Source organism: Vicia villosa, linkage group LG6 (genome assembly GCF_029867415.1).
Source record: "Vicia villosa cultivar HV-30 ecotype Madison, WI linkage group LG6, Vvil1.0, whole genome shotgun sequence".
NCBI classification, from domain to species: domain Eukaryota; kingdom Viridiplantae; phylum Streptophyta; class Magnoliopsida; order Fabales; family Fabaceae; genus Vicia; species Vicia villosa.
Genome location: NC_081185.1, coordinates 103,172,680 through 103,193,021, shown reverse-complemented (window position 1 = coordinate 103,193,021; position 20,342 = coordinate 103,172,680).

Sequence of the window (20,342 nt, the reverse complement as noted above, 5' to 3'; positions counted from 1 at the left end):
CTCGTGAGGATTTTATGAGATGTGCACTATGGGCGACATGCCCTTAGTACTTAGTATGACGCCCCAGGCTGATCGGGAAATAGTTTGAAATCTACTTGTGATGTATGCCTTTGACTTTTTGGCATTTGAGAGATTCTTCAAATCTTGACTTGATTGCCCCAGATTGATTGGGAAATATTTCTTCTTGGAGTAATCTTGTCTGTCGGGATAACTTTCAGTCATTAGTTGTACCCTGTGCAAATTCTTTCTGTTGCTAACATTTGAAATTATGTAGCAGAATTTGTTTAATAATGAATTCATGAGATGCAATGCATACATTTGTCTTGAGTTTTCGAAAAACGTTAAAACAGGAGATGTAAAGGCGTGATATTTGTAAAAACATGATATTCGTAACGATGTGATGTTTGTAAAAACGTGATATCAACTTAGCATTTTTGGTAACCTTAAGGAGTCGGGATACCTTTTTGGTGACAGTATGCTTTCGAACTAACCATGCTTCAATTAGGACTTTCAAGGGTTGTAACGTGGCTTGGTTCACAGTTTAAGAAACAAACGATAAAAGCTCAAAATTTGATTGTACCCACCCCTCTACGTGATGATCTTCAGTCCTAAGCTTATGCATTCAGGTTCCAAGAGACTTTTGGATTTGCACCTTTGATAATGACGATGGTTCACAAGCAAAGAGAACTTTTGAGATGGCAGTCACTTCTTCCTTTTAGTAGTCACAACATTGTGTTGTTCAGGGATTTATTGACTTCTCTTTTTTCATCTTTTGATATCCCTAACTTTTCCTGAACTGTCTATTTTTGAGCTTACAGTCAGCGGGATGCCTTGATTTTTGCCTAAGTCTTCTTTTTTATTTTTGACTTAGCAGGCTTTTCCTTGTATATATGTTTTTACATTTTCATTTTTTGTTTTTTGAAAGATATTGACTGCCTTGCTTATTGATTGATGAACCATCGTTGGCTTTTGATTGACATCTCCAACACTTCTTTGATGTGTGCGGATGAACGCTTGTGACTGAAGCCTTTATCGAAGGCGTACTGAATGATTCTCTTAAAATAGAATGCACAGCCAAATTAACTGAGACATACCCTGCCCCAGGTTATGATCAAGGTTTTTAATTAGTACCAGAAAGAAACTTCTACTTCTTAGGCTCAAAGGGGTTGACGAGGGATTAACATCCTTGTATCTCCATTGTTTAGGAATTGAAACAAATGCCTGTACATCGTCAGCATAGTCCGCTCAAAAGCATACTGTATGAGGTTGTGGTATCGTTTTCGTCATCCTCCCTTAAAAGGCTTACAACTTAGAAGGAGTTGAATATCACAAAACACATGAAAAGTAAAGACATAATTTAAAATGAGTGATAGCGAAATAATTAATTCAAGACAAGCATATGCAATGCACTGATGATGATTATTAAAACAGATAATGTCTATCATAAGTCGAATGTTTAAACAAACAGAATAGAAATTGCAAATGAAAGTAAAGCTAATGATTAAAAGTTCATCTATTTAGACATTAATCAGTCTTATAGTGATTATGCCTGGGAGTAGTGATCACTACAGCGGTCTTGGGATGAGGGAATTCAACTTCACCAGTATCGATCATGTCTTGGATCTTGTTCTTTAATGGCCAACAATTCTCTGTGTCATGTCCAGGACTATTAGAATGATATGCGCACCTCGCCTTGGGCTTGTAACTAGGAGCAGAGGTGTTAGGATTCTTAGGAGGATCCCTCAGGGTGATCAAATTTGCCTTTAACAAATGTTGTAATGCCTGAGCCAGTGACATGTTGATCTTTGTGAACTGACGCTTATGTGCATCTGACTTGCGTCTTTGTTGTGGAACTAGTGTAGAGATCAGAATTGTCCCCACAGATTGATTGTATTTATTACGACCTTTCTGATTGTAAACAGCATTAGTCACATGAGGTTCCTTAGGTGAGTTGAAGTCAATGATCTTGTCATTAATGAGGTCTTGAATCTTGTGCTTTAATTGCCAGCAATTCTCTGTATCATGACCAGGACTATTCGAATGATAAGCACATCTCGCATGGTACTTGTACCCAGGAGTAGGATTAGCAGGAAATGAATATGGAGGCAATAGAGTTATCAAGTTCTGATTGAGCAGTTGTTGGAGAACTTGAGACAACGGTATATGTAATGGAGTAAATGACCGCTTAGGCTTGGATCCCTGATTATCTTGACCACCTTGATGCATATGTTGATTCTTCTCCTTCTCGACCAGAAGTGCCTTCAATTCTTCTTGCCCCTTGGCCAAGTGAAAGATTATTTTTCGGAACTGGTTATTCTGAGCCTGGAGATTTTTGACAGATTGTTCGAGATCCATGATGCTGAAATAAACAGCGGAAAGATGAGGCATTTGAGTTTATGAAACCTGTGATGTAATGTTCATGAATGCTATGATTATGCGTATGCAATGTTTCCAAGGATTTAAAGGACTTTTAACGCATTTTGAAGGATAAGAGCAAAAAAATAATAACTCTCTTATAAAATATAATGTTATAAAGTTGATAGTTATATCTGAAAATAATATAAAAATAAAAACAATTTGAAAATAATAGAAATCAGTTTTCGAGTCGGCGCTTTCTCTTTAAACTTCTGATCTCTTCTTTGTGAGCTTTGATCATCTCGTTCCTTTCTTGGACGAGCCTATCAATCTCTCGCTCCCATGATTGTATCTGATCTGGAGAGACAAAATCCTCAATCTTCCATTTGCGGGAGAAATAGTCAAGCATACCATCTCGCTCTTTAGCATCAGCCACCAATACCACTTTCTCAACTTCAACCCTATGTAAGCGACTTTCAAGATCCGCCTTTTCTCTTCTTAAAGAAGCAACAGTAGCAGTCAGATCTTCATTTGGGGCGGGAACATAAGGCTCCAAAACCATGGGAATAACCGGAGGAGTAACCCTTGGCACAACAGGGGTATCAGATGGATATGGCATACCATGCTCAACAACTCGATCATAAATCCACCTAAAATAAAGATCTGAAGGGATGTAGTTCCTTAGTCCCAATTGTTTTGTGCATACTTTCTTCACTTTAGCCCAAGCTCTAATAAATAGCTTCTTCTTTCCGGTCGTATCTGAATCATAATCAAAATTTTCCGAACTAAGATATATGGAGCGCGGCTTGTCTTTCAAAGCGAAACCAAACTGATGTCGAGCTAATATGGGATTATAAGTTATCCCTTCTCGGGTACCAAGAAGAGGTATATTTGGGAAATCTCCACAGCTATCGAACAAATGTGTTCCTTCAAAATCTTTTTGGTTCCAAACGATGTCGTCGTATGAAAGCCTTATGATTCTTTGAACCCAAGTCAAACCTTCTTCATTCTTTATCGTAGAATGGGATAAGTGCGAAATAAACCACTTATGCCATATTGGTGCGCATCCAAGAACACAACCTTTGCCTTTAGATGATCGGTGATGGACGGAATGCAACAAGTCACCCAATAAAGTCGGAACCGGATTGTTACCAATGAAGATCTTGAGAGCAATCACATCCACAATTTTGTCATAACGAGGGAACAATACTTGCCCATAGATTAGGCAAGCGAGGACTTTTTCAAGAGCATCCATACTTGCAGCGTTAATTAAAATGTCAGCTTGACTATACAAGAAGTCAATCGGTACACAAGTATAGTCTCCTTTACTCACCCAAACCTTTTTGATTTCTGATCGAGGCAAATGCAATGCAGCAGCTACATCTTCCAACTTAGGTACCTCTTCTTCGCCAGTGTAGGGAATCTGATCAAGCACAGGTAATCCTAGGATGGAGGAAAATTCCTATAATGTGGGAACCAACTGAAAGTCCCTATAAGTAAAGCAATGAAGGAGAGGATCATAAAATCGGATCATTGTGTTGAGGAGCGTTTCATCCACTTTGGTCCGTACCAAGCTGATTAGTCTGTTAAGAGCTTCGGAAAGCACGAAAGCACCAGAAACATTATCACAAAGATTCTTCAGAGAAGTGGGTATCCCTCTGAAACTGAGGCAGAAAGGTTTATGAACTTTGATTTCCATGACCAACAAAACAAATTATGGTTAACAATCCTTTAACTCCTTGGAATGAGTTAGTCATGATATGTATGAATGATGCATGGGTGCATAAATCACAAACACAGATAAGTTCACGCAAATCACACAATTTCCTTAAGCTTGGCTTGCATGGAGTTGGACCGGGGTATACCCTTCCCACATGTACTTCTATGGATAAAGAGATTTCAGCAACGGGTTCTACCAAGTGACTCAGGATTGTCAGCCCCCTCTAAAGCACCCTCGAACATGGTACATGCATACCACGCAATGATACTTTAGGAAGAGACCTATCTGAGCTGTAGTATCGGGTAGCGACCATAACTTGGCATGCACCAAGAATAGCCCCCCCACTACGTTCCTAAAAGTTTAAGATGGGTTAAAGGTGACTAAAGGTTCCTGAGCTCCGACACACCCAAAGATACATGCGTAAACCTCTCTCATGCAAAAGAGGTACACAATAACCAGTGGAGGCCTAACTCAAGTGCGAACTTTATTTTGACCAACCCCAAGCATGCACAAGGGGGGTCTCCATGACTATGTCGCTCCTAATCTTAAGTGTTCTTGAATCCGGGAATAGGATTCGTCCTTCAATTTTCCCAAAACAGCCCTGAAAAATAAAACAAGCAAAGCAAACAATAGAAAACATTTAAGTGATTCCTAAACTTTTAAGGTAACCCCTCTTTTATAAGAAAATTCTCCCCAACAGAGTCGCCAATTCTGTAATACGGTGAACTGACTTTTATAATCGAAAATGTCGCGATTAAGCAACAGTCGCCACCGACTTTTATTTTATCCAAATTAAATCAGAAAGGCTAAAAGAACAGGAAAAACCTTTTAAATAAAAATAGGGTTCGGGGGGTAATTATGCAAAGGGAAGGTGTAAGGCACCCTTTGCATCCATGGTTTTCCATGGGCTCTTAATTGCTTTGCTCGTTTTTTGAAAAGAAATGTAGAAGAAGAAAGCGGACTTTAGCTCGTAAATGAGCATAGCCATTTTGAAGATTTATGAGAAAGAATATGAAAGATTTTTAGAGCAAGGCAAAGCAATTAGGGGCAATTACCTTATAGTTTGAAAAAGGAGTTCTTTTAGCCTTTCAGGGTGAAAGGGTCTATATATCCATGCCATAAGAGGGCAGGAAGCCTTTCATTTGGAGGTTGAAGGGTCATCGAGAGTTCGTTCGCCATAAGACTGTCCCATGCCATAGAGAGGCAGGTAGTCTGAGGGAAGAACCAGAATAGCCTTTTCGTAGGCAGCCAGAGGATACCTCAGCCTTTTCGTAGGCAACTTTCGAGGGTCGAGATCATGTTTAGTGCATCGAAGGCAGCATCATTAGGGATCCATGATCTTAATAGAGGCAACATGGCTGAGGTATCCTCGTATTCGAGGGACATGGCTATTCTGCAAAAACACAAGGCAACAAAGGCAACAGACAACAGGCAGCAAAGAGGTTACCCCAAAAGTGTGCGTGTGTGCACCAATCACGTGATTAGTTTAGAATATGTTATCATATAATATTTAAGTGATGCTAGTTTAATTCAGGGTTGCACTCCCTAAAGTTACTAACCACAACAATCAATATTAACAATTATGGGGAACGGAAAATGAAACCAGCGGGGTAATAATATTATAGATCTAACACAAGTAATAATCAAGACCAGGGTTTAGGGTTACCGATATTCGAAGCTTTGGCAATTGGCAAACCCTAAAAAAGTGGAAAAAACAGAAAGCAAAATAGGGTGAGTGCATTATCAGTTTGGAGGCAAACATTGCTAACCCTAAAAATAAAAGATAAAGAAATCTAAAATAAATAGATAAATAAATAGGTACTTAGCTTCGAATTTGATCTGATATGGTTGGCAGTCGGAGGAAACCTTGGGGTTAACCCTGAAAAATGGTAAAGGCAAAGACAGAAAAATAAATGTAGGCAAGACAAACCCTGATTTAAAAGGAAATAAAATAGACCTTAAAAACAATAACAATGAAATTGAATACATAGCTTCGGCTCTTGATCAGGCGCGTAGTCGGAAGGCATTTGATAATTACCCTGAAAAAGGAATGCACAAAAAAAATTTTTTTAGTGCATGACTAATTCTCGCAAACCCTAATTATGGCACAAGTTAACCATGATTAATAGAATAAATAAAATCAAACTGATCAATTATTGGTTTTCAACCTAATAAGGTTTAGATTAAATAGCCTAACCCTAATTATGTAATTTAATCAATCAGTAAAATTATTTGTAATTAATTAAGTAATTTAAACAATTTAAATCAAATAAAAGGTGTTATTAATAATTAAATCACATCAATTAAAAACAAATATTTTTAAAATTTATATATATATATATATAAAAGAAAATTTAGAAGAAACTTTTTATTTTAAAAAAAAGTATTTAAAAGAAAATTTATTGAAAGAGAAAAAAAACAAATAATAGGCAAAACTTAATTATTGAATAAATAATAAAAGGAAATAGAAAAACTCAGCTTATGATTCAGCGTGGTGTGATCTCAAAAGGCCATGGTGGGCTTGAGTTCTTCCAGGCGTTAGATCTTGAGAGTTGATGATCAAGTGGCTAGGGATGGGAGGCGCATGATATGCCCCTATGGACAACCTGCGTGGGATCTGGAATATACCAATTCACAAAAAAATATTTGGCGACGCTAGAGATCGAGCTCGTATCCTTCTGGTTACCAAGAACTCACTTACCAAGCGTGCCACCTACGCGTCTTGTTAAAGGAACGGGTTCATGAACTAAAAAAACAAACACGCTCACCTGGGAAACGCGCGCGATTTTTCAAACCTGCCAATGACGCGACGCCAGCACATCATCATCTTCCTTCGTTTCTGCAGAATTGGTATGGACTTTTACCTACAGTTTTGTAAGCGTAGCTATAGGACCTGCAACTAAAAGAACCACAAAAACACACGCAAAAACACAATACGATGCCATGGATCGATTGGGTTCGTCCTTCTGAACGTGATGAGGGCAATATCTCGGCCTAATTTCTCCTATATCACTAAACCTTAATTTGAAGCATTCAAACCTAACAATGGTGAAATACCATCTAAGCGCGTAACAATCCAATTAAAGGCCCAGAAATATTCAGAATATCATCACAAACAAATATACACCATTGAAATATGTTTATGCATCATGAATTAAAGCAATTGAATCCAAAAAGTACAAGAAGCAAAATTACTTACCTTCACCGATTCTGGGCCTGCAAGTGCTTACGAATTATCAAAGTAGCTTCAAGGATACCTAATGAACGTGTTTGCACCTTTGAAACTCTTTGAAACCACCCCAAACTTAGAAATCGAACTTGAAGTTTCTTGAGTTTTTATGAACTTGAATTCGGTTCTTTTGGAGGCAGAATTTCGTTTTTTTGCATTAGGATAGCCTCAGGTAGTTATAGAGGTGAGAATAGGTTAACAAAATTGAAAGAAATCTCCTTGAATCAATGATTTGCAATCTTTGGAAATTTGATTGAGAATTTTATTAAAACTTGCTAAAATTGGTCTAAATCCGATCTTCTCTTGTCAATCTTTTTTTCACGAAATTATATCAAATACCAAACATTAATGTGATTAAAAAAGATTGAAAAATAGACCAAAGCAAATCTTTTATATTTCCCTTCCAAATATTTGATTAAATTGATCTTTTTAATGAATAAAAATTCATATAAAATCAAATAATTGTCAATAATTCGTGGTATTGGGTATGGACCTCGTTGGTGACTTGAGTAACAAGATTGGGCCAAAAAAGATTGGGCTCCTTTACAAAAAAAAATCCATTTTGAGACCTTTTCTTTCACATTTTTCTCTTTAAAATTATCCAACTTTGACAAGGCCTAACTCTCTCAATTTTTGAGGTATGGAAGTGTTCTAGGACTTTTTAGAAACCTTAGAGAGTCCTCTAACCAGTGTCTTTTGTCTCATATCAAAATGATTTTCCATGCTCCTTGTGTGTCCTTTTGAAAAAAGTGACTTTTTGTTGACTTTTGAAAAGGACCTATAATATTTTGGTCCATATCTCCCAAATGAAGCATTTTTGGACTTGGCATGTGAGAGACAGTATTGTAGAGAATCAAATTTCCTTCAAAATAAGCTTTGGATGGAAAATTTCTGATGTTCCATGTGAGAGTTATGGCTGGTCAAAGTTCAGTTGACTTTCTCCTATACAAACCCTTATTTAGAAACTTTTTGATTTGTTGATTTTTTATCTTTCCTTGATGAACCATGATCAATTCTTGATAAAATGATGAATGATACTTCAACATTAGGATCTTGGCAAAAAATCAGGAGTTTTGACTTTACTTTGCCCACAGTTGACTTTTAGGTCAACCCAATCGTCTGTTGACTTTTTGAACATTTGAGTGATCAATCTTTTGAGCTGAGACTTGATACTTGTCATGGAGGTAATGTAAGATACTTTGAGCCATATGGGATGCCTTGGAGCCATTGATTCATTGATTCTCCTTTAAACAAACCAAACCCTAGTTTCTGAGCCTTGTATAGGAGAATGTGTCTTGGAGCTTTATGTATTGATTTGAATTTGTATAAGAGAAATAATGTGGGAAAATTTTGGGGTATGACACTTTTGCCAGAATGATTTCACACATTCTGATAGAAAGTGACTTGTTGGATCCTCTAAGAACTATTGGAACGCCTAGGTTCTTTAGTGTCAGTCAAGGACACATTTTGAATGTCTTTGACCTACAAAGGATGCGTCTGACTGAGAAGGTAACTTCTGTTCCAAGAATATTTCCAAATATTCTGACCAGAAGGGTTCCTGTTGAAGGCTTTGCTTCCTTGTTCAAAGAAGAGCTTAACAAGGCTGTTAAGCGTTATTTGAAATCTTCTATAAAAGCTCAATCTTCTGTTGATCCTGCATGGATTCGAGGAAGAGTTCTTCCTTCTCTGTCCGAGCTGCAGCAGAAGGAACAGAAGAAGAAAGAAGCAAGATTGAAGATAAAAGCTTCAGAAGAAGAAGCTAAGCAAGCTAAGAAGCAGAAGATATTTTATGATCCTTACAAAGTAAATTCAAAAGAATTCCAACAGAAGCGCATCAGGGATTCTTTCCGTGCTTTAAGAGCTGGAAGTTCCTCTCAGAAAAAGTCTCCTCCTTCTAAACCTCAAAATCCCCTTACCATCCCAAACAGTATCCAACCACCTCCTTCTCCTATTATCCTTAATCCCCAACCACTAAATGTTTGTCCCCCAACACCTTCTGATATTCCATCTTCCTCTACCCTCACCACATAATCTCCACTTTCTTTAATCCATTCTTTACCATCCAGAGAATCCAACCCTTATTCTATTCTTTACCCTGACTATTGCTTCACCTTTAATCCTCCTAAACCCACCATTCCTATTGACTTTGCTTTGTTCAACTTAAAGTTCAGAAATAGGATGGAAATTCTGAGAGCTGCTCATGACTCCAAGCTGGATCATGTTGCTACTCGAGGCTTATGGAATCGCTTTAGAAAGGATTTTCGGAATGATGCACTGAACATCCAGAGGAGATGTGTTGCTGAAGCATCTGGATCTTCTGGTTACTGCTTGGATCTTGATGATGGCAAGTACTATCATCAAATCAGAAATTGGAGACCTCTTGAGGAGAAGAAGTTCTTTGATGAGTTGGAAGATGAACCATGTCTAACTATGGTTGTATGGAAGCCTCAATATCAGGTTCTGACTGGAGACTTCCAATGGCTATTCAACTGGCTAAGGGTGAATCCTTTTGAGGAAGCACCAAATATGGTCATTCCTGAAGTTGTCTACCCTTCAGAAGTTGCTGCTCCCAGTCCCCCAAAGAATCTGGCTGAGATTCTTCAAGCTTTGGAGAATGAAGATTCTGTGATTCCTGATCCAAAATATGCTGAGAATTCTTCTGAATCAGATTCAGATGTTGAGATGGAAGATGCTGAGAATCATCCTTCTAAGAAAAGTCCTGTTCAGGAAAATCAAGGTGATGTTCTCACTCTGGATGCTGCTACTGGCAATGCTATCCCTCTGAATGATAGCCTTGCATCTTCTTCTGCTGAACCCTCCGTTCTGGGGAACGCTATCAAGGCTCTTCAAGAGAATCAAGATGTTCTTGCTTCTCGCCTGGATAAGCATGATGTAGCACATGAAGAGTTCAGAGACTTCATAAAGGAACAGAAGGAAAGCAATGTTGGGATTCACGAACTTCTGGCCAAGATAGTTTCCAAACTAGGCTAGTCGTAGTCTTTTATATCTTAGTTGTCTCCTTGTTCTTGCATCTGTTTCTCTGCATCTCTTTTTGTATCTTCTGATAATTCTTCTGATGAAATCAATGAATATTATCTTCTTCTCTCATATTATTTGTTTTTCATCTGAATCTTTTATGTTTTTTGATGTTATGACAAAAAGGGGGAGAAAATGTGATAAATGATTTGATTTATATTATCAGTTGCTGGGAGTAAGTCTCCATATTTCTAACATAATTTGCAAGTTCTATGCTTGAGATTTTTTGCAGGATTGAAGACATTCTGAAAAAGCTCAACATGAGAAGCAAAGACATGGGGGAAAGCAATTATATATAGAAACATGCTCATGGAATCTGAAGCAAGCTTAGCGCTGTGAAGCTTCAAGATCAGAAGCAAGAAGGAAGAATGTTCTGATATTCTCATGGAAGAATATGTTTTAACACATTCGTATTCCTTATATGTTCTTATGCATTTTTATGTGATTCTGATACATATTATATGCTCTGATACATATCTTATGTTCTGATTCATTCATGCTCTGACTTTTGTTGTTTAGTTTGTTCTGAAACATTTTAGGATGTAGAGATGCTCTGATGATGCTCTGGTACATTCAACAATGTTCTGATACAATCTAGCATGCAATGTTTCAAGAAGAAATTCAAAGCTCTGAAGCTGTCCTATGGAAGCAAGAAGCAGAAGCTCTGAATGTTCTGGAGATCTAAGCATATGTGAACGTCTCAACTGAAAAGGAAAATACTCAGGGAAGTCCTTTATTTTTAAATTTCTTCCAGTATTTATTTCAGGGGGAGATTATTCATCTCAGGGGGAGATTGTTAATCTCAGGGGGAGACATATTCACACACTATGTTTATATGCTTATGCTATAACTGTGTAATTGTCTTTAGCCGTCTGATATTCTGATTGCAAATTCATATCATTTACATATGTTTTTGTCATCATCAAAAAGGGGGAGATTGTTAGAACAAGATTTGTTCTGATCAATATTCTTAGTTTTGATGATAACAATGTATATGAATTTTGCTTGAGACAATGTGGTACTCTAATTCTATGAAATTTCCATTTCAGGAAATATATAAAGAGTATACACAAAATCAGCGCAAGAAGCACTGACTTAGAAGGTTCAAGTATGCAACATCAGAACATGCTCTCGCAAGACAGCAGAAGATGGTCAAGCAGAATCAGAACATGGTCTATTGAAGACTCAGAAGAACTTGAGATCAAAAGCAGATGCACTGAAGTTCTCATGGTATCACGCTAGAAGCACTTCAAGGTCAGAAGACAAGAAGATGCTCTGCACCAAGCTGTTTGACTCTGATATATTCAAACGTTTTATCAACAAAGATCAGATCAGAAGCAAGTACAAGATGGTAGGTTACGCTGACTGACAAAAGGAACGTTAGAAGCTATTAAAGGCAACGTCAGTTAAAGCAGGAAAAGCAAGGCTCGAGGTAGTTGACAAAAGAGTGAAACATTAAACGCAATGCTGTATGGATATGAAAATTTAAGGAGGGCGCCTATATTTATAGGCAAAAGGTTGGTGTAAAATATGAAAGTATCCATGGGCTAAATTAATTGCCTAATTGATTGGATCCTTATGGCAGTCGATTGGATGTCCTAAATAATCGATTTTAATTTCCTATTTTAGAATTTTTTTGACAGATAGTCATTACCCTTCATTAAGACATTGTCACAATCGATTATGGACCAAATTTTCTCTTATCCAGTCGATTGGGAATATACTCCAAGCAATTAGACATTTCAAAAATTGTGTCCTAATCATTTTAACAGTTTCTAATTCATCTAGCTAGAATCCAAAATATTCTTAGGTTATTTTTTTTGAGAAATAGAGGCTTTAAAAATTATTTAGTGAGTTTGTAATTTATTCATAATACTATACAAAAATTCCCTTGTGTTTTTACAACACTCTAATCACTCAGACACGATCAAATGAGCTTTTACACTTCCTCTTTCATACTCTGAAGTTTTAAGACTCTTCACAATACACTAATCATATAAGTACTTACTTGAGTCTTCTTGGAGATGAGGCTTGAGATATCTTAAAGTTAGATGTCATTATCAAATAATATCAATTGGTGATCATTAAACCCTAATTCTTTGACTTTACGGAGGAAGAGCTTGAACAAACTGTCTTGTGCATCTTGGACCACTTGAAATACTTGCTTGTATTTAAGTCAAGTTGCATTTTCACAAGTTGTCATCAAGAATGAATTGTCATCATCAAAACTATGATTGACACGTCTTTCTTAATTTTGATCACTTCTAGATTGAACCTCCAAGCACATAGTTTTGAATTGATTATTAAGAAACTTTTTTCTTAACTTCTCTCTCTAAACTATTTGCTAGCTTGTTCAATTAATTACTTTCATCAACCATTTTGAGCTGCTCAAACTTGTGTTCTGAGTCTCGCATTCTTCCCACAAAATTAAATTTCTTGTAAATACAATATGGTTATAGAAATGTTACTCTTTCATTCTCATTCTCCTCTTCTTCATTGCACCCACAAGTGTCTTCATAGATCGTGGGACTATATTGTCTTTCAACATACATAAAAAATAAAAACAAAAACTACTTTTCTAGTATATCCATCATGGAACCAACGCACATTTACACAAGTCTTTGCAAACATCTATATCATCTTCAATTACAAAACAACAATTATCTCACATCTATATCATCTTCTATTACAAAACAACTGTTATCTCACATCTATATCATCTCCAATTACCTCGATTACTATGATTTTATAAACTATTAATGGACCACATAAGACTAGTCTCCATCAAAGTGGAATTGATTACAATCCAAAGTTAAAACTTAACGACTAATCAAATTAGTTTTACATATATATAATCACAAGAATTCACTATAAGTACTTGTTTAGTTGAAAATCACTATTGATTCATCCTTTCATATCAATACAAATAAATAACTAGTACTTTCGTCGGTGAAAAGAAATTGGACTATACTTTATCATGAGCCCCACACAAATGAATATGAGAACTTTCTTTACAAATTAGTTTCTGTTTAGGGTGAGGCAAGTGATAGAGAAAACCAAATTTTCTTCATCACTATGAAAGTAAATAAATAAAACAAACAAGTAAAAAATTGATTGAAAAAGTTTCCCACAAAAGCATATGAGTCAATGACTAATCAACAATACATAATCTTTTAACATCAACAAACCAATAAGGACACATAAAAGAAGACATGAGTTTTAATAGAAGAAAACTGGTCCATTATTATGTTCCAAAATTTAAGTGACTTATATATATATATATATATATATATATATATATATATATATATATATATATATATATATATATATATATATATATATATATATATATATATATATATATATATATATATATATATATATATATATATATATATATATATATATATATATATATATATATATATATATATATATATATATATACGGTCCATTATAGCAAAATTGATTGCGATAAAACACTATCAAAATATGCCGATACTAATATATGGTTAATTCATACTGAAACGATTGCAATCAACTTCAGAATATTTGTATGTGTCAAAATCGCAAAAACTTTTACACGATTAAAATGTGACCGCGACGAACGTTATTTAAAAGGAAAAAAAGGATATGCACTGACAGTGTAAAATAATTTTACACTGTCAACCAATAACGATCATGAATCCGGACAAGTCAGACTGAAAATTTAAAAAAACTTGTATGACATGGCAGAACGTTATATTCTAATTGGATGACAGTGTAAACTTTTTTACACTGTCAGTGCATAACTATTAAACTCTATTTAAAATCTTATAAATAATAATACTAAATTCATAAATTCATAAGTGTTATCTCTATCATAAGCTGTATCCACTACCTTATGTTTTCTTAGATGCTATATATGCCAAAAAGAATAGACACTCTCATAGAAACTATAGGTGTCAAGGCACATACATATATCACCACAAATTTCCAAACTTGTCTTAAAAACTTTTCCTTGTGTGATTAATTAAAAAGTGATTCTTTAAGCAAGTGTACGGATACAAACCCCATTTTGCATGTGCTGTCTCTTTGATAGCTTTGTGATGTTTTTGGCTCCATTTTCAATTTTTTCCAACATCAACATCAATTCTTGTCACACATATAATGTTTCATAAATGTGGTTAAGTTGGTTTTTTACCCTAATTTTGTTAGAAGAATCAAATTATGAGAGGAAAAAGGTTTAATATATGTTAGTGTTCACATGCTTAAAAAAGTTAGTAAGGGATAATTGTGATGCCATAATTATAAAAGTGAAATTAAAGTTGTTGTATGTAACTTTTGGTAAGTTTCTCACTTGACTATAACATAGGATGCTAAGCAAAGTTTATGCTATCAACAAATATGAACATAATAATGAATTTGAGAAAGCTTTAAATTGTGGTTGTTGAAGCAATTATGAAAACTTCTCGAAACATAATATCACAATTATAATATAGTTGTTTATCCTACAAATAAAAATAAAAATAATGCTACATAAAATTTAACCACGCAGCACTGAAAGTCAAATTTAACTGAAAAGATTAATCTCCAAACAAACTATAATATTTAAATATTACAATAAAAAATATTTATATCGAATCTTTATTAGTATGTCAAATAGTATTATATATTTGTGTAGATGAAATTTATATTAAATAACATATGGAGAATGAAAATCTTATAGAACTCTTTGATATTCTTTTCAATTTCCAATAGCATAATATTATGAAATATCAAAACTCTTTTTCTTCATTTTTCTTGTTCAAAGGTTTCCTCTTAATTGATAACATCATCATATGATTTGTAGGATAATATAAGTACTAGAAAATTATGAAAAATTATTCAATGAACAAAAATTTAAGGTTTAAAATTAAATTGTGGCAATGAGTGGTTAACCCATGAAAAGCATGGCACTATGTTGGTAGTTCCTCCTAAGTGCGCCCAACATACAAACTTTTTTCTTAAAAGGATAAATCAACCACTTACTCATATACCACTTTCATAATTTTCAATGATAAATAATAAAATATGTGTTTTTTCATATCATATGAAATTGAAGGTTAGGAAATGTCATTAACATGAATTAGTGCTTCATTGAGAATGACATATTTTCTAAAAGAGAAATTAAGATTAAACTAAAAAACGAGCTCATTTTTTATAATTATTCTTGCATGGTGATCCATATGAGGTTTTCCACATCAAATGAAAGTCTTTTGTAAATTGAGTAAATTATTAGGGAGAAAGAGAAACCTATGTGTTAGACATTGACTCAAACTCAAGATCACACCCTTCATATATAAATTTGATTAAGTTCATATAATCCACATAATCATTGCTCTTGATGTCATTATTCTCTTGATTATGACACACTAAAAAATTTTCAATCAATGTTTATCCACCATAATATTTTCAAACACACACCGACATTCAAATCCACTAACTAAATATCCTTAAAATTTTAATGTTTATCCAAAATCTTAATGTCGATCTTTAAAAATTTGACTCGAACATATCTCCACTTTATACGAAACTGTCTTTTTAAGTAAAGATTGTCTCGACTTATAAATATATATGTTGCTAGTTGTAAACATAATAAAAATAAAATGATGATAAGAGTAGTATTATAGATAACTATATAACTATATAACTTAACTTCTATGTGGATCATAAACAAATGAATGAAAATTTCATACCTTTAAGCATTTCCAAATGTAGTATTAGATGATGTTGTCATGATGGGGAAGAGGGGCACATGAAAAACCAACTCAATCAAAAGAATGAAACATAAAAAGAATGTATAAATTCTCTATATATTCACACTTCCATGATGATTATGAGTTCATGAGAGTTAGTATTGCACGTGCCCTGCTTCTCCATCTTGTTCAACATGCATCTTTAGTCTCAAAGCAACTTCACTTCTTTAACAAAGAAAGAAGAAAAACAAAGGAAAGTTCAAGAAAGAGATGAATTTTTGTGACTCATACTTGCTTCAAGTTTACTCATTTATTTATAACAAAAAGAGGCAAATGAGAGTGTGTTTTGAAAGATGAACAAAGGTATGGAAGAAAAAGAAATTAAAGGCTTAGTTGAATGTGGGACCATTTGAGTTTTTAACCTAAACAGCTTGTCATAAGTCCACAACTAATAGGACCACACCACTTATTTTTTTCATCACTACGTATATGTGCATGGTGAATTTACATATATAACCTTATAAGGTACACCAAAAATAAAGAACCATTATATTTTATGAGAAATGATATAATTATAGACCAAGGAAATATAATTTAAGATATACCACCTGAACTACACCTAGACATAACATTAGTATTATTATTAAAACCATATTCAGCATGAATACCTTTGAAAAACAAAACAAAAAGAATTATGAAATTAATTTTAATTTTACTTTTTTTTTAAATTTGAATATCATATTAATTAAGAAAATTTTTTTACCCACCTCCCTATGGGGGTCACCCCCAGCGAAAAACCCATTTTACCCCGCTTCGGAAATGCATTTCCGAAAAAAAAAAAATTTCAAAATTTTTCCAGACTTCGGAAGTGCATTTCCGAAAATATCCCAAAAATTGGGATTTTGACTAATTCGGAGATGCATCTCCGAAACAACAAAAAAAATCTTAAAAAATCCCAAAAATTAATTTCAGGATATTAATTAATTCACATATCTTAAATTTGATATAATTTATGAGTAATAAATAATAATAATTATATATTTTGATATAATTTATGAGTTATGAATAATAGTTATTATATATTTCTATCCTAATTCAAATTTTAAAATTTAAAATAATTTTAATTAAAAAAATTAAAATAATTTCACTTACAAAATAAGTTATAATTTTTTATTTATATATTTATAATAATTGTTAATCTTTATAAAAAAATAACATATTCTTATTTTAAAACAAAACTCACGTTTTTATTTTCTTTAAAAAAATCATATTCAATTAATTAAAGTAAATAATAAAATTGTTTCAATTTTAAATAGAATAAAAAATAATGCTCAAAATGTGCATAAATAATGAATAATAAGCACACAAATATGTAAAAATAAAAAATATATATAATATTTTTTAAAATGTTTAAAAATGATTACAAAATATTATCAATTTCATTGTTCACTTTATATAATATTTTTGGATTAATCATTAATCCTTGTTTGTTTTTATATTTACTGTTTATATAGTTTTTATATTTTAACGCACTATTTAAAAATATAACAATTTTTATAGTGTATATAAAGTATATATAATATAAGTTTATTTAAATAAAAATAACAAAATTTGATTGAAGGTCAGATTTTTTTTTTATTTCAATATAACGTTTATTATTTATTAATATTAAAAAATTTATAATTTGAAAATTAAAAATTAAAATAAGTTTGTAGAATATAATTTTTCTTAATTATCAAAATTGTCATTTGTTTAAAATTGAGATAAATTATTATATAATAAAAAATAACATTTCCTACAAATAAATATTAAAAATCACGTATTTTAAAGAAAAATTAATATAAATTACGTGATTATTATTATTATTAATTATAATACATTATTTTTATTATTTATTAAGAAAAAAATGTGATTTTTTAATTAAAAAAACGTGTATTCATTATTTGAAACAAATTTCACAATTATTTAAAATACAATTATTTTTTTTTTCGCAATAAAATTATTATGCTAATTATTATTTAGTTTTTGTATATTTTTTATAGACACTTTGTAAATTTGTATATATTATATTTAAAAATGAAACAACTTTATTATTTATATTAAGTAAATTCAATATGATTAAATTTAAATAAAATTCAAAAAAAAATTCAAAAATATTTAGCATTATGATTTTTTTTATATGAAGTATAATTAAATAGTTATACAAAAATGTGAAAAATCTATTTTATGTATGAGAATAGGGAATTATGATTTATTAGATAGGAAATTAGTTATTACTAAAAATAGGAGCAAATTATTTTAAGTAAGAATCTTGGGAAAATTATTGATTCACTTTCATTTTATACCTATTAATTGTATTGATTCACCTTGATTTTAATTTTTTAATAATTATTGAATTATTTCGGAAGTGTATATCCGAAACATTCCAAGACCAATTTGGTCTTGAAATATTTCGGATATGCATCTCCGAAAACACCTCCCTCTCCCAAAAAGGAGTGTTTTCGGAAATGCATCTCCGAAAACTCAAAAAAGGGGTGTTTTCGGAAATGCATCTCCGAAAACACCTTTTTTTTTTCGTGTTTTCGGAAGTGCATTTCCGAAAACACCTTTTTTTTCCAATAAAAGTACGTTTTCGAAAATGTATTTCCGAAATAAGGGGTATTTTGGTAATTTCGCCAGAGGTGGGTAAGAAGGTTAGGAGGTGGATAAAGAAATTTCCATTAATTAATTATTAGTCCATTTTTTATACTACTTGTATAGAGAAGTAAGGTTAATGATTTTTTTACTTTTTTTAAATTATTGATTATTGATTTATGAGTATAAAAAAAACAAAAAAAAAACAGCCACAAGCAAGAATTGAATTTTGATTCACTTTTAGGAATCACAATTTAGTCATATTTGTAGTCATACTCAATAGATACTTGTAAATTATAAGTATAAGGACGAATACTATAATACTCTATTCAAATTCTATCTATTGATATCCTAACCCACTCCGACCCACTTTAATAATATAATAAATAATTTAAAATATATATATATATATATATATATATATATATATATATATTATATTATATTATATGAGAATGAATCTGAATCATTAAGTTTTAAAATAAATGGTTTAGATTATGTGTCAATCTTTTTTTTTTCTCTCCTCCATTATTAAAATAAATGATGGAGGAGAGAGAAAAGCAATGACACATAATCTCCACTATTTATTTTAAAATTTAATGGTTCAGATTCATTTTCACATTCTCATATAATTTATACATTCTCATAAATATATATATATATATATATATATATATATATATATATATATATATATATATATATATATATATATATATATATATATATATATATATATATATATATATATATATATATATATATATATATATATATATATTATTGATATTTTGAAGCTATATTTTGTTCTTTGTTATGTCTTAAACTGATTTGAATGAATATTTTTACTATAGTAAAGAAACTTCAAAAAGTATAAAAAAAAAAAAAATTAAAAAACGCATACTTCAAATTTGGAAATTTTCTAATATTGTAAATGTGTTTAAAAAAGAAAGTAGAAAGAACAAAGCTCCTTGCCTTACCACTTCACTGGCATTTTCAGAACTATGACTAGTTATCATCAATCAAATGCAGATGTGGCCAAAATGAATAACCTTGTCATTTTCATATCTCACCGTGATACACAAGAGAGTGAATAGAAATTATTTTGTTGCATAAAGTTAAATGCTAATTCATTAACCACCATAACTGCTAAATTTATTGGTCTAATGTAATTGGTACAAATTGCAACACGCCTTGCTTTGTAGGGTTAATCAAGTTGCAAGATCTACATGAAAATCACAAGAATCTTACCCATATACAAATATCATATAGTTCTTATCTCTTCATCAAGCTCTAACTTTAGTATATATATTTTTTTTATTTTGCACTTTACGTCACAATCGTGGCACGATTTTTGATTTTTCGGAGAATTATAGTAAAAAAAAAGTTGATGTGCCTTAATCGTTTTGTTGAAGATAAAATTATGAATTCAGATTGCAATCAGACAAAAGTCTCACACAATTATGTAGAAATCACGTTGATGATCGTTAGATCGAAATCAGATGATTTAGATTTCAAATTTAGTTTATTAAACTTTTTTAATAATCAAAGTCTAATATAAAGTCTGGATTGTCTGATCACGATTTATCGTTCAACGATGTGCTGATTGCATGAATGATGTCGCGATCCATTTCGTAGTTTAGATTTT